The sequence below is a fragment of the Poromitra crassiceps genome (genome assembly GCF_964638095.1).
Source record: "Poromitra crassiceps genome assembly, chromosome: 15".
Lineage (NCBI taxonomy): Eukaryota > Metazoa > Chordata > Actinopteri > Beryciformes > Melamphaidae > Poromitra > Poromitra crassiceps.
The window spans coordinates 29,126,742-29,149,200 of NC_139634.1; the positions used below are offsets into that span (position 1 = coordinate 29,126,742).

Sequence of the window (22,459 nt, forward strand, 5' to 3'; positions counted from 1 at the left end):
ATTATAGAGTGGATTTTAAATGTTTTTAATGGTTTTCATGTGAGTACCTAAAAATATATTGTTGTCCCATGGAATGGACTATAAAGATGGCTACATTGCAACTTTTATAGGAAATTACTTGCGCATGGTTGAACTAAAATCAGCATTTTTACTAGCGAGTCGTGATATCCGGCACATACACAAACACTTGCCATATGTTCTGCCTGACAGATGTGAGCAGAGAAGAATAACACTGTTAATTGATAATTAGACCAATTGCAGAGAATCTTTCAGTGTGGCCACACAATGTCCTGGTGAATTTTAAAGGATATATCCCAGGCGTTCCTAACTTTAGAAATAGGAGAAATTCTGTCTCTTTCCTTGGTCCAAGTTGATCTGTTTATGCTTACTTCGATGAGAAAGTATATTTTGTGGTGTATATTATGTTGGCCTAACCTTGGAGGAAATACAATACCTTAGAGAGGCAGCAACCTTAACATGGAAGCAATAATACACAGGACCTAAAATACTGAATTCATGCCATATTATAGTGGGACACAGTCTACACATTTTGTGGGAATATGTATCTTTCATCGAGGTCAGTAGCTGTCAATAACTCCATATTTGTTTCTGGTAGAATGGCAATGCATGTAAAAAATCAATTCTGTCTGAATTGAATGCAATAATGCATTCTCATCCCCAACTGTGCACACTCGCCCTGTTGAGAGCGAGGATGGTATTTCAGCACAACCGGAGCTGTCTGATTCTCCAGCAGGAAGGGTGACGTGGATCGTGTGACACCTCTGTTGCTCCCTCGCTAAAGGACACCCCTTCCCCCTTACCATGGCAACTGCATAAACATCTGCCTGCCCATTCGAGGGAAGATCTTGTGGGAATATACAAGGGTGCAGTTTATTATACGTAAGACGAGTCCCACCAGCTTGTGTGCATGTCCACATTTCTGTTTAATGGACTGAGAGAGCTATGTGATAACGATTATGTACCACATTTATACACACTAGTGTTGCACAACATGTGTGATGTGAAGATGGGTGAAATCAGATGGCATGCACTGGCAGCAGGTCCTAATGTGCTGTTCATCCACCTTCACACAATTCAAGCAGAACCACGGTACATGGCATCCCTCTGTCTTGCATCTTTTTGTCCAATGGCCTGGAAGTAAGAGGGCACTTTATGTCATGCTGCTACCCGGGGTGAACCCCTTGTGACGTGCATTACTCCGCTTTCTGCCTTTCCCTCATCTTGGAAATGTGTAGTTGAGGAAAAATATAGTTTCAGGGATCAGTTGTTACATGGTATCCACCAGCCGTCCACACTTCTGAACATGTTTCACATTCCCACTGCATGCTTTCCATTACACAGAGGAGCATTATGCTTTATGTTGACAGAACCTCTAAACATTCAGTGTAAGTAGCAGTCCAGCCATGCTGAGACTAGAAGGACTTCAGGGTGACTGAAATGCATGTAGTGGCCTCATTTTAACAGTTGGATAAAAAAAAGAAAAATGGAAATACCATCCTACAAAACCAAACTTTAATTGAGTCGTGAAATTGAGGAAACTGGCTTTAAAATGTATCTCCTGTCCTGAAATACTGTTATAACTACTAAATTTAAACCCTTGTCAAGACCTTTGGCCTTCAAAACACACATACAGTAGTTACTGCTGCCTGTATGTTACTGTTTGCCTCTGCTGGGCAGAGTGGCAGAAAAAAGGTCTGAAATCTGAAAACAACTTCAATACATGAAGTAATTTTCTAGCCCGAAAATCAAATTTGGTGAAAAAATTTGGTGTCTTGTACTTAAAAGCGTTCAAGTAATAATTGGCCATTATGTGTAATAGGTTGGGAATAACTGGTTGGTTAAAGCCACAGTCAGCACCATGAATAGCTGATCTCTATCTTCAATCAAAGTCTTAGTTGTGGACCGTGGTTGGCTTGAGTTTTTGTATTTTTCCTAGACTCTAAATGAAATGTATCCAATGGATAATAGTGTGTTAGATATCCCGGTTGGGCAGAGAGCGACATTGTTTTTCAGGAGATGCAGACCGTGTCGAATTCAAAGAGCCATAGGTTTGTTTTAGTCTTCATTTGGTTGCCTTTTGAGCTGTCTTGTTAGCACCTGGCGAAATGTCCTGTGGGAAGCTGCCAGTGGTTGTGAGTCCTACTATTTCTAGTTTGCTATGACTATAGAGCTACTCATGCTGAATTAGACTGAAAACACACACACACACACACGATTCCACTACTACTCTCCATTATCCAGGAGAGACCCCCAGGCCTCAAGGTCACCTGTGGGTACCCGGATTTAAGCACCAAAGTTGGCCTCTATGAGCCAGGAGAGACCTAGTCTCACGTGGTCAGACCCACTGTCGACGTCAGCAAGCTTCCAGGAGATATCATCTACGGCTGGCACTGCAAGACTAGGACAGCCTGGAGGTCACGGCTACCCAGAATATTATAAACTGTTGTACATTACAATGTGCTCTCCTGAGGTGGGGATGCAATTCACTGGCCTTTATAACCATCATTAAAGATAAATTGATAATTAAACTTTAGTTAATAGTTATTAATAGTTTATTGTTGCACACATTTGTTGCAATTCTTTTTGTTAATGATTTGTAAACCTTTAAGAAACTGTTTGTAAAACATCTATAAACATTACATCGACTGATGGACCATATTTGTAAAAAAAAAAAAAAAGGTTAATAACTGGTTTGTAAAGAGTCTATAAACATTATTTAGATGGCTATTATAAAGTTGCAACGTTATGATACCTTAAATGGTGATTAAATAACCTACTCTGTAAAGCCTGTAGCCTATTTTATTGCATTTTTTTATGGTTAAAAATATATACATTTAATACAAAAATATGCAGTGGAATAAAATAAAGAAAGATAGCTGTTTTATTGTGAAGAGTTCATGGTTACAAGGTGGTGGTGGTGGTATCTGGGGGGGGGGGGAGGGGTTTCATTGGTTGATGTGAACACGAGAGATGGAAAGATGAGAGATGGAAAGATGCGCGTGACTACATGTCTGATTAGGAGAGGAGAGATGGACGGACTATGCTCGGTTGAGCTAGTGAATTAATGCTAACTAGCAAGAAGTTTACGATTCATATGAGTCTTAATTAGTTTATTTGCAGGTCAACTCGATAATATACAAAATAACATCATGCTACCTTTTAGGAGCAGCCGAGGAAATTTCTAGTTTATGCTATTTGTGTGTAGCTAACCTTATGCTAGCTTGTTAGCAACCGCGTGCACAGTGAATGGACTTGTGGACTTGTAGTAGCCACTGTTTAGCTAACGTTAAGGTTAACACAACGAGCTTCAGTTTGTGGAGACAATCGTACAGACGCCATATAGGATAAACCAGATACCAGGACGCTCAGTTCCTCTGGCCATGTTGGATAGAAGACTTTGCACGGAAGCTCTCGCATGCGGCATATGGATCAGTGGTGGACACCGCCATTCTTCCCCATCCAGGCCCTTCAACAGAGAAGCAACAGGACGAATCAGCGTGATGTCACTTGCCACCCAGAAATGCGGAACCCCGCCGCAGTTAATAGTATGAGTTGTGCCATATGGTTGTGCCAAACAAACGTTAATATCTCAAAAACTATACATCACATCGCTTATATTTTGACATTCTGAGTGAGAGCAGAAGTAGCTCAAGAGTTGGATGTATAATATATGCATGTCGTGTTAAAGTTGTGTGAACTGTCGCAGTTTTTAAAATGTAAACTGAGTCAAGACGGCTAGAGCAGACACTCACGCCTCGCGCCACTTGTGCTCCATAGGGTTCCATTGCCGTTGCCACCCAGTGATGCGGTTTGTTTACCAAATGCTGCTCGGCTGATCCCTCGTACAGATCCACATAACTGTACGTAAAGGTAGGTAGACTGCCACCGTTTTTTTTTGTTTTTTTGCTGACAGAGTGAAATTACTATGGTCTGCAAAGGAGTTTTATTTGTTTGGTTGAACAATATTTATGTGTGTGTGTGTGTGTGTGTGTGTGTGTGTGTGTGTGTGTGTGTGTGTGTGTGTGTGTGTGTGTGTGTGTGTGTGTGTGTGTGTGTGCGTGCGTGCGCGCGCGCGACTGTGCGTGTTTGTGTGGGTTCATACTGTATTTTGATATTGCTAAAAGTAAACTAAAGGTAGCCCATGCATGCATATTTTTTATTTTTTATTAAGTAGTAGTAAAAATACTTTTTATCTATTTTATATCACACTGTCTAGAGTGCACCTATTATGTTTTCTTCATGTAAAACCAACTCTACAGTGTGCTTACATCAGCATGTACTAACCAAGTAGTTCAACCAATAATATGACTTCCGCAGCTGTCGATCATATGCAACTCAACTGTCATCGAGTGCGTTTACATGCAAACAATATACAGTCTGTATATTGTTTGCATGTAAATGCACACAAGATAACTGAGAATAATCAGGTAACTGGCAATACTCTGATTTCCGCGTTTACATGCACTTAGTAAATAGCGGGAACTCACCTCAAAGTGCGTGAGTGGACATTGATGGCAATGAATAAACCTGACTCCATGACTCAGCAGTAACCTAGGTGTGTTTATCGGTTTTCCCATAAACTGATAACGGCCTTTTTCCGATAAAGGATGCTGTTTACATGACACTTGAATAATCAGGTAACTCTAGAAATCTGATAATAAACAGTGTATTAGTGTGCATGCAAACCTGTAAACACACTCATTGTCTGGCAACTGTGCGGTGCATGACACAGTGTTAACGTTAATAAATACTATAGTTAAGATTTCCCTCATAGAAGATTCCCCTCATAGCAATTGCAACGGCAATCTCAGACTAGAAGATGGAAATGGAGTGTAACGAGTTGACAATTCAGTTTGATATCAGGCTATAAACTTACCTGTGTATTCCATTGGCATTTTGGGGGGAGGGGGGGGGGGGGGCTATGGGTCAGTCTCCATCTGTTCATTAGTCACACTTTGCGAGTGAGTGATGAAGTTCCACCATTGGTTGGCCGTGGCACACCCATACACGGTGTGAGTTGGTGCATGCAACCAGAGATTATTGGGGGATTACAGTATTTCCTGGCAGCAATTGTCAAATTTGTGGAAGGTATTTTTTCATATGGTAGAATGAATGCAGACAATGGATTCTTCTAAATGTAGGAAAACAATCCTTAATATCTCCACTACAGAAACCAGCAGGAAAAATGTAAAGGAGAGGGGAAACCCATACGATCGGGATAAATAAAAAGAAAAGAAACACCAGTATTATCCATTAAGAATGTTCTGCCTTACTAGATAGCATAGCACATGGTGGAACGTGACAGGAAATATGGAAAGGAAGAAGATGACATCTAGCAAAAGCCATGATCTGGATTTGAACCCATGATGACAGGAACACATGGTACGTGTGCCTCAGCCCGCTGAGCCACACAGACGTCACCCGTGATTTATCACTAAACCAAAGTTCAGAATGTGACACTGAGTTTTTCTCTATCGCCGTGTGTTTGAGGTGTGCATACTTGGGGGATTTTCAGTGTCTGCTCTGGTTTTATATAGGGCGTCCCCCTGGAACGAGATTAGGTTTGAAAATGTTCAGGCCGTTGTTAGTCTAGCAGAGGTCATGTTTACGTGAGCGGAGTAGCTGTTGATGAGACGGCCTCGTGTGGGCCAACTCTCCTGGGCTACAAGGAACGTCTGGGCTTTGGTGAAAATGTGAAGTTTCTCATCACGCTCCCTGAGATAATTGAATTGAGCAGTTCCACACATTTACATTTGAGGAGTCTTGATCCAATTAGTTTGTGAAGTTACCTCACCAACAGTCTTGAATATTAATAAACAGTACGATATCCAGATTCAGCAGGAAAGAGTTGGCTAGTGGCTACATACATACCCTCTTGAAAATTCTATAATTGTATTGTTAGAGCTGGTGTCTTGGATTATTCTTGTGTACTTTGTGGTTTCCCTCACTGTTCATGTGTTACCGTGTGTTTACACCCAGACACTTGACCTTTTGAGATTTGAGTCATGCCAAATCATTCAAATCCAGTAACATCCTTATCAGTCTGTGTACACTGGATATCCCCCTCCTCCCCCGTACCTTACCCCGGCGTGTTTGTCTGAGCTGTGATTGGTTGGTCCGCAGCCTGACCGCACGCCTGTACAACGGCCTTGGCGTTTGCTGCTGCTGATTACCTGCAGTGGGCAGATCGGCGCAGATCGGCTCTGGGAAATGTAAGAACACATCTTGGCTGGATTTTGGTGTTGTGAGCACCATGACACCCACGGCCAAAGATGAAACTCAGTTTACCCACCGTAATGAAGTTGACTCTTAATCTTGTCGTTAAAGTTGTTGTAATACAAATGAGAAAAGATGCTGAATTTCCAACTGGTCTTTATTAAGTGAGTGTACATACACCCCTCACTGGGTATAAAGACTGTGGGATGTGGTTTCTGGAAATAAAGAAAATAAACAATGAGGATAACAGTTATGGCACAACTAGTCATTAAACCACTACATTATCCCTGTCGTTCCACTTTGACCCACAAGGTGGCAGTGTAACATCCATTATATGCAGACAATGACAATTTGCAACAACTAGTGAGAAGTCGGTTGTGTTGTGAACACTTTTAAGAGAAAGAAGAAAGTTCACGTTCTTTCCTGTTTTCAACCCAAAATGAGTACAAGTCTTCAACTGTGAATTTAACTCGCCTGTTTCCAAAGTGAAAGTTGAAGTTGCTCCATTACAGCAGCTGCTGCTGCTGTGTTCTTAACCGTATTTCCCCTCAACTCTCATTCGGTACAAAAGCCCACGCGAATCTAAAGTTATATCCACCAGTAATTCTGTCAGTTTTCTGCCAGCTAGTTAAATTCAACACACACATTGTTGGTCAGGATCTGTAACATTAACATTATTTGCTTTGCGCCGTTCAAATTGCTGGTAGTGACAGCCACTGCTTCAGTCACCTGAAGCTACTAATAGTAGCCTATCCAAGCCTGCTGAGAGCTCAGCTGTCCTGTTTTTAATGTGAATGCATTGCAGCGGCGGAGCCAAACGGCATTATGGCACAACAGCGACTTCATAAATCAAAACTTCTAGTATATATAATCTCCGGTTTGTTTTCAGCATCACTGAGACAAAATGGCTTCCAGATTATCAGAAGAGGATCTCTCCTGTCCTGTCTGCCGTGACATCTTTAAAGATCCTGTCCTCCTGTCATGTAGCCGCTTCTGTAAAAGCCTGTCTGCGGAGCTGGTGGACACACTGCACTTTGTAGGGGAATATCTTCACAGAGCGAACCACTTTGTAACTTTGCCTTGAAGAAACTATGTGAGGCTTTCTTACTGGAGAGAGATCAGAGAGCTTCAGCAGGATCTGAGCTTCTCTGCAGTCTGCACTCAGAAACTCAAGCTCTTCTGTCTGGACCTTCAGCAGCTAGTGTGTCTCGTCTGTCGAGATTCAGAAAACACACACCGACCGCAGATCTGAATTTGCGGTCGATGAAGCTGCATGGCATCACAAGGAGGAACTCCAGAAATCAATGAAGCCCTTACAGGAGAAACCGAAGCTCTTTAATAGTTAAAGGAAACAGCAGAACACATTGAGGTCCAGGCCCGACACACAGAGAGGCAGATTAAGGAGAAGTTTAAGAAGCTTCACCAGTTTCTATAAGAGGAAGAGGAGGCCAGGTTGGCTGTACTGAGAGAGGAAAAGGAGCAGAAGCATCAGACGATGGAGAAGTTTGAGGGTCTAAGCAGAGAGAAAACAGCTGAAGATGTCTCCCTACATTCTCAGATCTCAACATTCTATGCATAAGTGATATCATCAGTGATGTCACTTGAGCAATTGTGATGTCATCAGTGATGATGTCATCAATGATGTGACTTGAGCAATGACTGTTTACAGTCATGTCAATAGTGACATCATCAGTGATGTCACAAATCCCTGCTGAGGTTATTCTCTGTGTGCATCATGGGCATCATTAACAGCAATGTTAACGACGGTTTTCACCAGAGCGCAAGCCCACAGCACTTCCTTTTTCTCAGCATTCGGCAAACTGCAGAAATATTCACTCGACATCGTTACTTTTGTTTTCGCTGCTCAGCTGTATAGACGGTTTGCATGGAATGGTCAGTCCTGCACTTGAATGTTTTTTTTTCTTTTATGTCCATAGCAAACACTGCAACAGGAAGTGAGCGGGGGTTCAATTTAGAATGTTTTTGTTGTCAAGTTAAAACCGTCTATACTAGACTTTTGAAAATCTGTTGTGCCCCTGTAGATGGTTTTGTGTAAAGCTATCAAAGATGGCAGCTGACAAGATCCTCGCTAACAACATCACCTTTCTGAAGCTTTCTGTGACCCTTCTTAATCTTCAATACTGTCCAGTGTCCACTCATCATGGCATCATCGGAGGATTAATTCTCTTCTGGTCATCGTTGTGGATGTGAACCCCGTATGGTGGGGCCACCAAGCTCTACGGGAGGCACAGTTCACCCTGTCCAAGTGTCTGGATGCTGTTATGGTGATGGGAAACGCCCATTTGGCCATGGCCAGAACCAACAAACTGGCTATCGTTGCTAGCCACTGTCAAGACAGTCACTTCCTGTATCCCTGCAAGAAATTGGGAGGCAGGGACGGCTCTGGGGACATCACTTCCCCCAGTGGGGATGGGAAGTATGAGCTTCTGTCTGTGGCCAATGACCTTGGCTGGGTTTCCCAAAAGCTTCTTTGCGCTAAGAAGCTAATTCAACCCTTCTTAAGGCCCCCTTAAGAAGCAAACGCGTTTCCCAATTGCTTCTTTACGAAGGCATGCGTTTCCCAAAAGCTTCTTAGCGCTAAGAAGCTTCTTTGACCCTTCTTAAGGCTCCCGTAAGAAGCCAACGAAGCCAACGCGTTTCCCGATTGCTTCTTAGCCTAAAATTATCTTCCAATTATCCTCCGTTAAGAAGGCTGCGTTTCCCAAAAGCTTCTTAGCGCTAAGATGATCTTTCGTTAAGAAGGTTTTGTAAGAAGGGTCTGGAGCCTTCTTAACACCTTCTTAATGACAAAACACTGGCAGATCCAGCCGCGTCAGGCAAAAGGAGATACTTGTGTCCACTGTTCCTCTTGTGTTTTTCCCTTTTTCCTTTCTTTCATGTACCCTTTAGTGTTTAAAATTAGGGAACACTTGAAAATCTCCCCTGTATGTATGGTTACTTGTGTTTTAAATGTTTTACCGTAGGCGATATTCCTCTAATCAGAATGGATTACTTTTATAATGTTGTGGATTTATATAGCACCTTTCACAGAACCCAAGGTCGCTTAAATTCTGTAGTGTTTCTCTGTTTTGTTGTATGCTGTGTATATAAAGCAATTTGAACTGCAGTCCATGTCTGAAATAAATAATGTTTAATAAAGTTTAACATGACCATGATTAGGTGTTAACAGTGTTTCTCAACCACTGAGTCGTGGCCCACTGCTGGGCTCAGAGTGCCATCAAGTGAGCCGCTCCAGTTAAGATGCTTCTTAAGAGCCTTCTATTTTTTTTATTTTTCTCGACTGTTAAGAAGGCGTTTGGGAAACACTTCTTTGGAGCCTTCTTAACTCCTTAAGAAGCTTCTTAAGGAGTTAAGAAGCTTCTTAACTCTTAAGAAGCTTCTTTGTTGGGAAACTCAGCCCTTATTGTTGAAGAGATCAGGAGTGTCATGTCAAGAACTGAAGTGGAGGGACACGCCACAGATACTTTGTTGGCTGGATCCCTTGCAAAAACCCTCTGCTATATTCACAGAGTCACAGAGGAGCTGGAAGCTGGACAAGAGATTAAATCAAGAATTTTGGTGATAAAAGTAGCAGAGGACTGTATCCTCCACTACATGAACTTCATGAATGTAATTTTTGCGGCCCGAAAGCAGAATATCCTGATAGATGCATGTGTGCTGGACTCAGACTCATGTCTCCTTCAGCAGGCTTGTGACATAACTGGAGGATTGTACCTGAAGATCCCACAGAAGGTCGCCCTGGCACAATACCTTTTGTGGGTGTTCCTGCCTGATTCTGACCAACGCTCCCAGCTGGTGCTGCCGCCGCCTGCACACGTCGACTATAGAGCTGCATGCTTCTGCCATCGTAAGCTCATCGAAATCGGTTATGTCTGCTCAGTGTGTTTGTCAATATTCTGCAACTTCACTCCCATCTGTACAACTTGCGAGATGGCCTTCAAATTCCAATTGCCACAGATGGTGAAGTCAAAAAAGAAGAAACTCAAACCATCCACATAATTTGAGTTGGGATTGAGTTGGGAACTAATAATGATGCACCGCATTTCCTAAACTCTAGGCATTTTTGTAACTAGCAATCTCGCACACGATTTGGAGACGATCTAGCAATCTCGCACAATACGCGCACTGGCATCATCAGTGATGTCATAAATCTCCAGAGTCTCCACCCTGGAGATGATGCACCATGGTCATAACATATGGGATTTATGACATCACTGATGATGATGATATCACTGATGATGCACGATTTGCGTCCCATTTTGTGTCACGAGGTCTATCTATTTTAGATCACACTGTCTAGAGTGCACCTATTATGTTTTCTTCATGTAAAACCAACTCTACAGTGTGCTTACATCGGCATGTACTAACCAAGTAGTTCAACCAATAATATGACTTCCGCAGCTGTCGATCATATGCAACTCAACTGTCATCGAGCGCATTTACATGCAAACAATATACAGTCTGTATATTGTTTGCATGTAAATGCACACAAGATAACTGAGAATAATCAGGTAACTGGCAATAATCTGATTTCCGCATTTACATGCACTTAGTAAATAGCGGGAACTCACCTCAAAGTGCATGAGTGGACATTGATGGCAATGAATAAACCTGACTCCATGACTCAGCAGTAACCTAGGTGTGAACGATGAGACTATCTTGTATCATCAGCAAAAAAAAGTTTATTGATATCATTTTCCGTTCTTTAGTTATCAGCAGTAGAATATAGGTTGGTTTCAGCAAAAACAGACGTTTCAAACTAGAAGCTGAGATAATGAGCCTTTTGTGAAATGAAGCATTTCAAGCACATCACTGACTCTGAAGCTAATATTTTCTGATGTAGTGACACCTCAAAAATAATTTCCTTCAATAAAACAAAGGAATTTTGATGGCAAATTATATTTTTTAGCTGCAACCAGCAGCGCTGGCCCCTGTGTGCGCAGACCCTACACCTTCTTGCTGGTCTTGATTTACTGCTGGTGGGCATCAGATATTCTAGCTTGTGTTTGCCAATCTGTCCATCGAGCCTGCTGTCTGGGTCGGTGTTGTATGGTGCCCTGCGTGCCCCACCCCCCTCAACTGCAAACCCCTCCTCCGTGGGAGTGTCTCTGGTGGCTCTCTGCTCTGAATTTTCCGCTGCACGTTTCAAAGTGCGCTGGCTGCACCCAGCCTATTTTCACAGCGCTCGGCCGTTTTTGTCGCCGGCTCCCAGTCCCAGCGCTTCCAGCTGAGAATAATTTATCTTTTCAGAAAGACGCTGGTGTCGAGTGCTCCTTTTCTGGCAACTAATCATGTGGAGGGGCTATCGCAACAGACAGAAAGGCTCAATTGTGGGAGCAGATTGGCTGCTGTTCACAGGCACAGCTAACGTTACAGCATGCATCGGTTTCCGGGTGCCCACGGCTTCTTCTCTGTTTTTTTCCTCACCTTTCTCTAATCTGGAGAGCACTGTCGCCACCTAATGGGTCCGTAAAATAGCTTATACACCTTCAACATCCCCCATATTTTTACAGGAGATGCATCAGGCTTTGATTGCGAAAAAATGCAATTGACGACTTTAGTCGTCATTGGCACTCTACGTTACTATTTGAATTGACATTGGCACTCAATGAGTTAATCTATAAGGCTAAAACCTTTTTTTTTTAAAGAGCAATTGAAACTGCTAATTACTTATGTCAATATCCAAATCATGTGTGACACTTAATAATAATAATAATACATAAGTATTATATAGCGCTTTTCTGGGGAACTCAAAACGCTTTACAATACATAGAAAAGTAATACAGTAAACAAACTAAATAACAGGAACAAATACAGATACAAAACAAATACAAATCAATAGTTTGCAGAGATGGAATGGTGGTTAGAGCTAAAAGTCAGATATTGTAGGCTGTTTTGAAGAGGTGGGATTTGAGTTGGGTTTTGAAGGAGGTGAGTGAGTCTGAGTTTCTGATCAATCAATCATTCAATCAATCAATCAATCAATCAATCAATTTTATATTTACTAGCAATAGCATAGCTGTGGCCGGATAAAATTCTGCTCACTCACTCACACACGCACGCACACGGACACGTCTCATTCTTTTTTTTCCAAGATTTATTTTATTTTTCGTACAGTTGCTCATTCGTTGACAATATTACAGATCCATAAACATCTCTGCTTGAGCACACGCACGTTGTGTAAAATAAAACAAGACAAAACAAACAAAATAAACAAATAAATCCCAACCCCATCCCTCCCCCCACCCATCTCCCTTGTATGGATCTCTACATACATACATACATACATACATACATACATACATACATACATACATACATACATACATACATACATACATACATACGTACATACAAACATTTTCTAGCATTCACTAAAATTAGGTTTGGTCCAGGTAGAGATGCTAATTAGCTATGGTCACCTGTTCTTAGAGACGGTAGCATATCGATAAAGGGCCCCCAGATTTTCTGGAAGGTTGCAGGTTTCTTTCTTACATTATACAATATCTTCTCTGGAGTACAGTAAGACACGAGCTCGTTAATCCAGTGTCTCTGTGATGGAGATACTTGTGATTTCCAGTTGATCAGTATGCATTTTTTAACTGCAGTACTAGCAAGTAGGATAAAGTATTTCTTGTACTGGTTCACTTCAGCAGAGCTCATGTCCCCCAATATCCATAATTTTGGGTCCTGTCCAATTTGAGAGCCTACTATCGCTGAAGTTAATGTAATAACGTAGGACACGTCTCATTCTTACTCACATAGATAGATAGACAGACAGACAGATAGATAGATAGATAGATAGATAGATAGATAGATAGATAGATAGATAGATAGATAGATAGATAGATAGATAGATAGATACATGTTATAAATGCTATATTTCTCATGCTGGTAACACTTTTTTCTGGGTTACCATTGAACTCACTATTATATTTTTCATAATGTCATGGAAAATAAACAGTTCCTCCCTGACAAGTCCCCTGCCTGCCTTAGAATCCAACTACCTTTTTGGGAGAAAAGTAAGCAAGTAATATAAGTAATGCAAACTACATGCAAATCAGGCATTCATTCATATACATAACAACATAAGTTAATACAATGAAAATAAATGGCTTTTTTACTTGTTTGTTTATATTGGCGGTGGCTTGCCTAATGGAGAGCACCAGCTGGAGTTCATAGTCCTTGCTGATGCTGCACACATGGGCCCCTATCGTTGCATCGGCGCAGTTTCTAGGCCGAGCGGCAGGCGCAGATCAAAGCAGTGGGCGTGGAAAGGCGCACTTGATATCGTTGTGCTGGCGCTAGATGCAGCCCAAAGCATTACAACCACGCCTTTTAGGCGTAAAATTATGCACCGTCATGCTCATTGGATAAGTGCAATAAACGAATCGCACGCTTGCCTTTTTAGCTCCAATTCCAGTGATCCCGCAAAACCAGAAGAAAGCCAAACGCTCTGCCCCCCCCCCCCCTCCCTTCATCCAGCCTGTCTGTCTGCATTATAGGCTATTATTCCATATTATTATGCTTCTCAAACCAATCTAACTGCAGTTTCAATACTGCAAGCATGTAAATACGCTACACTATAGCAAGATCAAAGTGAAAATAATGTTCTATGCATCAGCTAGAAAAATATAGCCTATTAGATTGGTGAAAGTTTGTCCAGAAAGATATCATTTTCTCTCGCCTGCTGCAGGAAGGATGATGCACATAAATATACCCTACATTATGTCAAGTCATTGCATAAATGTGTTTTTATTGTAAAACTAAATGTGAAATAGGGCCAAGTTATTGGACGGACATCACAGTATAGCAGATGCCATTAGAAGCGCGTTCCGAAGCGCATTCCGCTGTTACTTCTCTAAATCACGTTAACTCGACAAGGGGTATATATATGCCCAGGAGGACATATATGTTTCACATAGGGTGGTGTTTTCATTTCGAGGTTTTATTTGGTCCAATATTGAAATGTTGACAATGGCAGGCTGTGTTACCATTACACATTAATTTAGAACTACCTTTTATATCTATTTTGGCTCATTTGGTGGCTATTTAGTAGCGAAATGAAGAAACACAATGCATGCTGGGAACTCAGAGAGAGAGAGAGAGAAGGGTGACAGAGAAGAAGCAGTGAAGGCAAAGAATAGGCCTGCTTTTGAAAAGCGCAAAGCGCTAAATGTAGGCCAGCTCCCAAGATATGACTAGGCTGGTATTTAGCGCCGACACGCCCACTTTGGGACTGCGCCACGCCCATTCGGCCTAAAGCGCATTTGGCAGCCTAAAGCCTATTGCTATCTTGCCGAAACAGGCGCAAGGCACGTTTTTTTGCGGTTAAGGCCCGTAATAGCGCCGATGGCCTGTGGGAGAATAGAGCCCATGATCTGCTGTGCCCTTAGCAGCTACTGCTAACGCACCCAGTATGAATGACTTCTCACAGGATTTTCCTTCCCTCTGCTTGACTGTTTCTGAAAAGCCCATAACAGTAAGTTTGATCTTCCAGCTTCAACCTGCTGGCTCTTGTCTGTGTTTACCAGCCTTACATAAATGTTAACCAGAGATGTCACCCACTAAAACACACACACACACACACACACACACACACACACACACACACACACACATGCACGCACACAATGTATGCATGCACACTACACAAATAGACACAAACACAGTAGAACAGGGGAGGAAAGTCTTCAGGTTGTGTGTTTGATAAACAATTCAGAGATAATTAGTTGATAAGACATCACTTTGATTTACTGCTGGGACTCCATCTATTGCCTCCAAGCCGAGCCACACTCAAGATTTGTATTAGCATATGCTGAATTTTTAATCAATTAACGTCCTGAAGGAGAAATGGGCAAAATGCAGATTCGTTCCAGTGGGAATGTAGGGGCAAGGACAATTCTCAGGTATTTGCATATGGCTCGCGCTCGCACTCCTGTGTACAGTTCTAATGCTCATATGCAGCTTTTTACTGACTGTCAGAAAAACAACAACTGCTGGCTGCCATTTCCAACCACTCAGACAGCTGGCCAATTAAGACTGCGCTCGTGGCTGCCGCCGCCTGATGTCTGTTGGGCTTCACACAGAGGTGTAGATGGGAGGACAAACTCATGTCTCCATAGTGGGGGGAGAGAGATGCCAGGAAAGGTTGGCTGCGTGAGAGAGTGCTGTGTGTCTGTGGGCTTCTCCACTGGCTGCGTGAACAGATAAGAAAGGAGGGGAGAGGGAGAGCTGCTGATTCTGGGTTTATTCCACTTCTCCCTCTCTGTCTTCCTCTGTCTGCCTGTGCAGCTGCAGGTCTCAGAGCCGACCTGCATTAAGACGTCAGACACTGCCTGACGGGCTAACAGGAATGGCTTCCTACAACATCTTCAAAACCTTGTTAAACTGTAGAGTTTTGGCAGCCATTTAAGGAAATCTGCTATTACGGTTTAGATAGAGTTCATCTAATCCGTGTTGGCAGATTGGAAGCGGCTGGACATCGCCCAAATGCTCCTTCGCCAACTGATGTCTCTATCTCCACACTAATGTATTTATGAGAGATGTAGTATCCACACAAAGCCAACCTGTTTCTGTGTTAGTGGATGAATGAAGCTCACAAGCCAAGCTTTCTTTTGCCATATTACTTTCCAAGTAACCTAATGCACTCAAGAGCCTTCTGCATGGTGTCATTATCAGAGAGTACTATCCCGAGATGAAAAAAATCCTCTCTCCCGCTCCCGCTCCCTCTCTCTCTCTCCCTTAAGGCACTGTGTGTCTCTTCTAAGACTATTAGTTCGTTGACATGCGCCTATAGGATTCTCCAATGTGTATACAGTCATTTTTCTTTCATTGTGTTTGGTAAACCTTCTGATGCTGATTGGAAAATAGCGTTGGTTTGGAGTAGCTAGCCAGTGGGCATCTGACAGTGATTTGCTGATCTTGTTCAATTGCATGTTGGCTCTCATCTTCTAAGGCCACAGGCGCCCAAGAGCCAGCCAATCAGTGCCCCTCAGCACTCTGCTGTTGGCAATTATAGGTCAGAGTGTGTCACGACATCATTGTCTTTCGTTTGAATGGCCCGGGTCCCACTGTAATCTGCTATGTATTTTCTCTTTGCTATTTAAAGGGGGACTAACCCCCTAGATATGTATTAGAACAGTGATTTGAAAATACCTATGGAAAAAACCAAGAAATGACATATGCTCTTGTCTATACTGGACTCTTTGGCTGTGTTGAAGTCCAGATTTTTTTTCGGAAATCGACGCCATTACAGTTTGCCTATTGCCTCAAAAATAATTTATTTGAGAGGGGCCATATCTGTATAAATATCAACAATTAGCCAACGCTGGTGGCCTGTATGGAAAGAGCTTTGCTCAAAATGGTTGAAAGTTATATCAATTTGGTAATTCAGTGGCGAACTAGAAATTTAATTATTTTTCTGCATGTAACTCTATGGCAGTGTGTTGAACTACGTTACGAGAGCAAAGTGGCATGGGCTCGTTACAGCAGCACACCGCACAATACGACAAACCCCCCGTTCTGGGGTAACACAATGCGAGATTTCTCTACGTCATTCCCTCGTCCAAGTTGCCATATAGTCCCTTTTTCATTTTAGTTTGGGGGCTTTTCGTGATTGTTGTTAAAAGTTGTGCAAAAGTTTTTTCCTCTCAGCGCAGTGCAGGCTGCCTGCGCCTCCTCCCTCCTGCCAGACCCCGGCTGGCGAAACAGCATGGGGCGAAACAGCATGGGGCGCTTGTAACCTCACGGAGCAACAAACAAACAGACAGAAATAGCTGGTGTGCGATTTAGAGAATACAGTCTGAGATTGGGTACAGGATTGAGGGAATCCCGCATCTGTTTGCGAAGGTGCGACTGGACAGGACGCTTTTCACAGACAGGCACAGTCGGAGCGAGGCGAGTGTCTACTCAGGGCAGAGCTGCAGATCTCTCCGCCTCCTCCGCGCATTCAGTCTGTCCAAAATCATTACCGATATAATCTCAGTAGGAGGGATGCAGGGAAATGATAGTAGCCGATGTGTTTAGAGAAGCTTTGTCACGTTGTCACGTCGTAGTATAGCGTTATATTTTACATGTGCGCTAAACTGCGACCATATTTGTTTGCGGAAATATCAGACTGCTCTCTCTACTCAGAGCACAGAGAGCTCTGCTCTGCTGCGCGCGCCCGCGGAGCTTGGGGCTCGTCCATGTAACAGTACGACTCTCGCCTGCCTGGGCTGGAGACAGTAGCTTGCAACTCGGACTGATAATATAAACATCATCATTCGAGCTTATCCAGGTAAGATATCAATAAAGTAATGACACATTCAGCGGGAAACTAACTATAATTAAGACATGTGCCAACTTTGACGACGTTTGGTTCAGTATTTTAAGAGCAAACTTCAATAAGAATAGGCTTGGAGTTCTGAGGAGCCGAAAGGGTACAGGGGGGGTAGGGGAGTAATTATCTTGAAATCCCATAGTCTTTGGGGACAACCTGACGTCAGGTTGTACCAAATATCCCATTCATTTGAGAAAAAAAAAAAAAGCACTGTTTGACCCTTAGGGGCGCTTATGCCAGGTATGCTGCTGAAAAATGATACAAATGGTCAAATGGCAACAGTTTGGTGTCAAATGTGGAAATTCTGACCAGAATTCTTCACACATCACCCCCAAAGTCATATATATTGGTTAAAAGCTGAAAAAAAGTGTTTTGGAGGTTAGTTCTCCTTTAAAGTGGAAGAGAAATCCGGTAATAACGTGGCCACTGTTTTCAGGATCATTGTTATATGAATTGTTTTTAGAATAGCGCCGCCTTGCAAAACCCCGGGAGAATGCGAGTGAATGGTGTAATGTGTGTGTAACTTTTCTGCTTTTCTATCAACATGATCCATTCAACATGAAGCTACCCACATTGGTCCATTATCTGCCCCTCAGGTCGCTGTAACATCCCTCACTGCCTGTCATGCCCTGACAAAAGTTGCATTCTATAAATTTGGTAGAACTGCTCTCTAAATATTATAAACTTCGACAGGCCCGCACAAAAACATGCATCGATCCAATTGAGCAGAGGAAGGGGAGGATTTTGCCACTTGACAGACCAGGGAATAGTAAAGTGACTCATCATGATGTTGTCTTAAACATTGCAAGTGTGTGTGTGTGTGTGTGTGTGTGTGTGTGTGTGCATATGTGTGTGTGTTTGTGTATTTGTGTGTGTCTGCAGCGAATAGGTTTGGACTGTTAACGCCTCCCTGGTCGCATGGCAGTCCGCAGACCAAAGGGAAGCCTTCCTGACAGGGTCGGCTCAGCCCTCAGAGACACGGCCTCTTAACTGGCCCTAACAAGATAATAACACTGCAAGGTTCCCCTGATCAGCAGCAAATTGTTTCTTTAAATGCTTTGGGGTTAGGGGAGAGAGAGAGAGAGGGGGGAGGAGGGGGGGGGGCTTTACTGGCGTGACCTTGAGTGGAGCTCATCAACGGTCTCTCTAAAGCCCAGGATGTGCTATTGTTGGACTATCAGATAATCTGTGCCATGCACGCAGTTGATAAGCATGTCTTTTGGGTGAAACCCCTCTGATCTGATCTCTCACTTCCTGGCTTCATACATGTGAAGCCGACACCCTCTTGTGTGGTTAAGGATAGTGCGGCCTATCGAGGAAAAACCTCAAGGGCAAACGGGCACGTTTTTTTAGTGTGAAGCTGTTATCTTGTTAAAAAGAACCCATTGGGAAACGTGAGGAAGTGCTAATGTTACAAGCGTCCAAACAACAACTGACAACATTCCTGTAAAAAAAAAAAGTCCTTGCTCAATAAAAGTGTTTAGCTCTTTGTAACATGACAGCACAGCAGGAGGGCCTTGTGCAGTCATGCAATGTCACATAATCTCTGGAGGGTTTCTTGTTTACCGCCTCAAATGCGACCATAAAACATTCCAGCGTAGCGTAGCATGTGTTATCCGTCCCCTAAGATCCCAGGCTTCTCCATGGACAACACTCCTCCACGCTCATGTAACCACAACCAGGAAGGAGTGGCAGGGAGAGCGGTGCCAGCAGCGGAAAGGAAGTATCCTCTTGGCCCAAAGACTTTCGTATGAAAAGGGCTTAAGCAAGGTTAACTTTTGTGTCCCAACTCCATCCAATATCAATGTGTAACATTTTGTAATGATGGGAAAGTTATGACCCTGATTATATTAACCCACGGGCCGTTGCATTCGCTTTGTTCCTGGCCCGCGAGCTACGGCTAATGTGGCTAAGCTGTACGGCGTACAGAATAATCCTGGAGGAACTCTTGGCTCATTGACAAGCGTAACGAGTTCAGGGAAAGGTTCAAAAAGCACTTGACACCATCGCCATGTTCTCGCAGGAGGGCTTCAGAAGAGGATGCTGATTTCAAGATGACGCTGGATGATACATTGATAAGCACAGCCGAAACAACACCCGGTGGGAAACCGTATCTTCTCCATCTGATGGAGCCAGGAGTTCCCCCCTCCTCATCCCCCAGTTTACCCTTTCACTACCAGACCCTCAAACCCCCCCCCCCCCCCCCCGTCCTGTGTTTGTGGTGGCTTTGTTTTTACGGCCACTCCAGTGATCCGTCGCCACTGCAGAGCCGCTGGTGTTAACACAGCTGAGGAGCATTACACAGACTGTTGTTCCTGCCTCTTACCTGCCTCCAGGCTCTGTTTGCAGTCAGGAGTGTTTCGCCTTCGCCTCGGGAGCAGATGCAGACATGTGCACGCGCGCGCACATTACACACACGCACTTGAATCATTTACTCATGTTCACATGGTCATACAGAAGTACTTGGACCCACATAATAAAGATGTAATCAAAACTTTTGCAACACCTGCTTGTTACATGTGTGCTTAATTTGCAATCATAGGGTGCACATGTAATTGGAGTTCAAGGAGTCCAGGTGTTTGGAAGACAGCAACGAACTGGCTAATATATCCATCACTGTCGGTTTGTCAGTGGTTCTGTGCGCTTTGTTGGTGGTATTGTGGGACAGCCAACTGCAGTAAAGGTTTTTATGATGTGGCAGGAGTTTATTTAGGGACTTGGTGCCGAGAGCAGTCCAGATGTTAATCTCGCAGTCTGTTTCTCGGTATACATCGAGCTACAGAAGGTGCAGAACATGCTTCGCCTCTGTAAATCTCACTGCTTTCCTTTCCTCTCTCCCTCTCTGTGGGGAAGCTTGTCAATAATTAAAAGAACCACAGGAGAGTTAACGACTGTGTCCGACACTCATTACCCGTCGTGCCTCGCTCATCATCTTCTCAGCCATTTTTTCCTTTTTCTCACAACAAACTAAACATTTTCTCAACTTCTCCTTTACCCATCACAACAAACTTATGTTCTCAACTTCTCCTTTACCAATCACAACAAACTTATGTTCTCAACTTCTCCTTTACCCATCACAACAAACTTATGTTCTCAACTTCTCCTTTACCCATCACAACAAACTTATGTTCTCAACTTCGCCTTCACCCATCACAACAAACTTATGTTCTCAACGTCTCCTTTACCCATCATAACAAACATATGTTCTCAACTTCTCCTTTACCCATCACAACAAACTTATGTTCTCAACTTCGCCTTCACCCATCACAACAAACTTATGTTCTCAACGTCTCCTTTACCCATCACAACAAACATATGTTCTCAACTTCTCCTTCACCCATCACAACAAACTTATGTTCTCAACTTCTCCTTCACCCATCACAACAAACTTATGTTCGCAACTTCTCCTTTACCCATCACAACAAACTTATGTTCTCAAATTCTCCTTCACCCATCACAACAAACGTATGTTCTCAACTTCTCCTTTACCCATCACAACAAACTTATTGTATTCAACTTCTCCTTTACCCATCACAACAAACTTATGTTCTCAACTTCTCCTTTACCCATCATAACAAACTTATGTTCTCAACTTCTCCTTTACCCATCACAACAAACTTATGTTCTCAACTTCTCCTTTACCCATCACAACAAACTTATGTTCTCAACTTCTCCTTCACCCATCACAACAAACTTATGTTCTCAACTTCTCCTTCACCCATCCGCGCTCTCCCAGCAGCGCCCTGGTGGCTGGGAGGCAGTGACACACATTCCAGCAGTGACAGTGAACAGGGCTGGAGGTACTCTTCACAGACGGACCTTGGACTCTTTAAAGGGACGTCTGGCCTCACAGTAATGCCCCTCGCTGGCCCGCTTCACACTGTAACTCTATAGCCTCATTGTCACGCTCCATATCGTCCCGGTGACCCCTAGCCCAATTATACAGCTGACCCAGGCTTGATGATATAACCTTGGGCGTCTTTTGGGGGGTGCTCTGGCTCAGGGGTGCACCTCCTGTCTATCATGCTGTGTCGGCTCTGCGTGCTAACCAGACACTTCCCTGAGTGGTCCCAATGGGGGCCTGGCGGGAAGAGGGGCTCCCATTTCACCTCATTGCCTCTCATTTAGTCTTTTACTTTGAGTGTTTATTTTGCATGAGAAAGTAGTCCGCTTGATGTCCTCAGGCTCACATATTTCATTTTTAGTCCGAAATTCCATAAAATCTTCAGTGTTTTCATAAAAATCTACTAAACATAATATGTACCATGTCTAATGTTAAATACAATGTTAAACACACTGTTTTCAATAGAATGGACAGATATTTAATCAAATGGTGAATAAAACAAAGATTTGTAGATGGTGCTGCTGATCTTAAAGCTGTTTGTGATGTTTTCATATTCCTAAGGCAAAATTACTAATTAGTTAAAAAAATACAAAACCTTTCAGAAAGAGAACTATTATTTCCAGCGCATCAATCTTTTTTCTTTTGCTGAATCCCTTTCTGGTTATGCAGCAGTTGAGAATGGGGGAGTGACCTCTCTTATGTGGTAACACTGTAACTTGTATGACTGCTACATCTCAGTACTGTAACTTGTATGACTGCTACATCTCAGTACTGTAACTTGTATGATTGCTACATCTCAGTACGGTTGGACTTCTCCATGGTCTCTCCATGCATGCTCAGCAGCTGCAATGCATTAATGTGCAGCATGCTTAGTATGCACTATAAGCTCTCAGTAGGCTGCCTGTCACCGGTGAGGTGTTGCTTGATGTGCAAGGGGTTGATTTACATTTCCAAAGGTACTGTATGTGCATACTACAGTGAGTGAATTTTTATACATCATTCAGCGGAAGCTATATGACACTGGCCATAGCAGA

At 43.1% G+C, this 22,459-nt stretch overlaps 1 pseudogene across 1 annotated transcript; it reads left to right on the top strand.

Annotated features, from left to right (window-relative positions):
* The first annotated feature begins 712 nt into the window (after positions 1–712).
* On the top strand, positions 713–10,257 carry LOC310790162 (general transcription factor IIH subunit 3 pseudogene; annotated as a pseudogene). The gene is made up of 3 exons: positions 713–759; positions 8,387–8,706; positions 9,656–10,257. The product of its transcript is annotated as a general transcription factor IIH subunit 3 pseudogene (transcript).
* Positions 10,258–22,459: the final 12,202 nt, after the last annotated feature.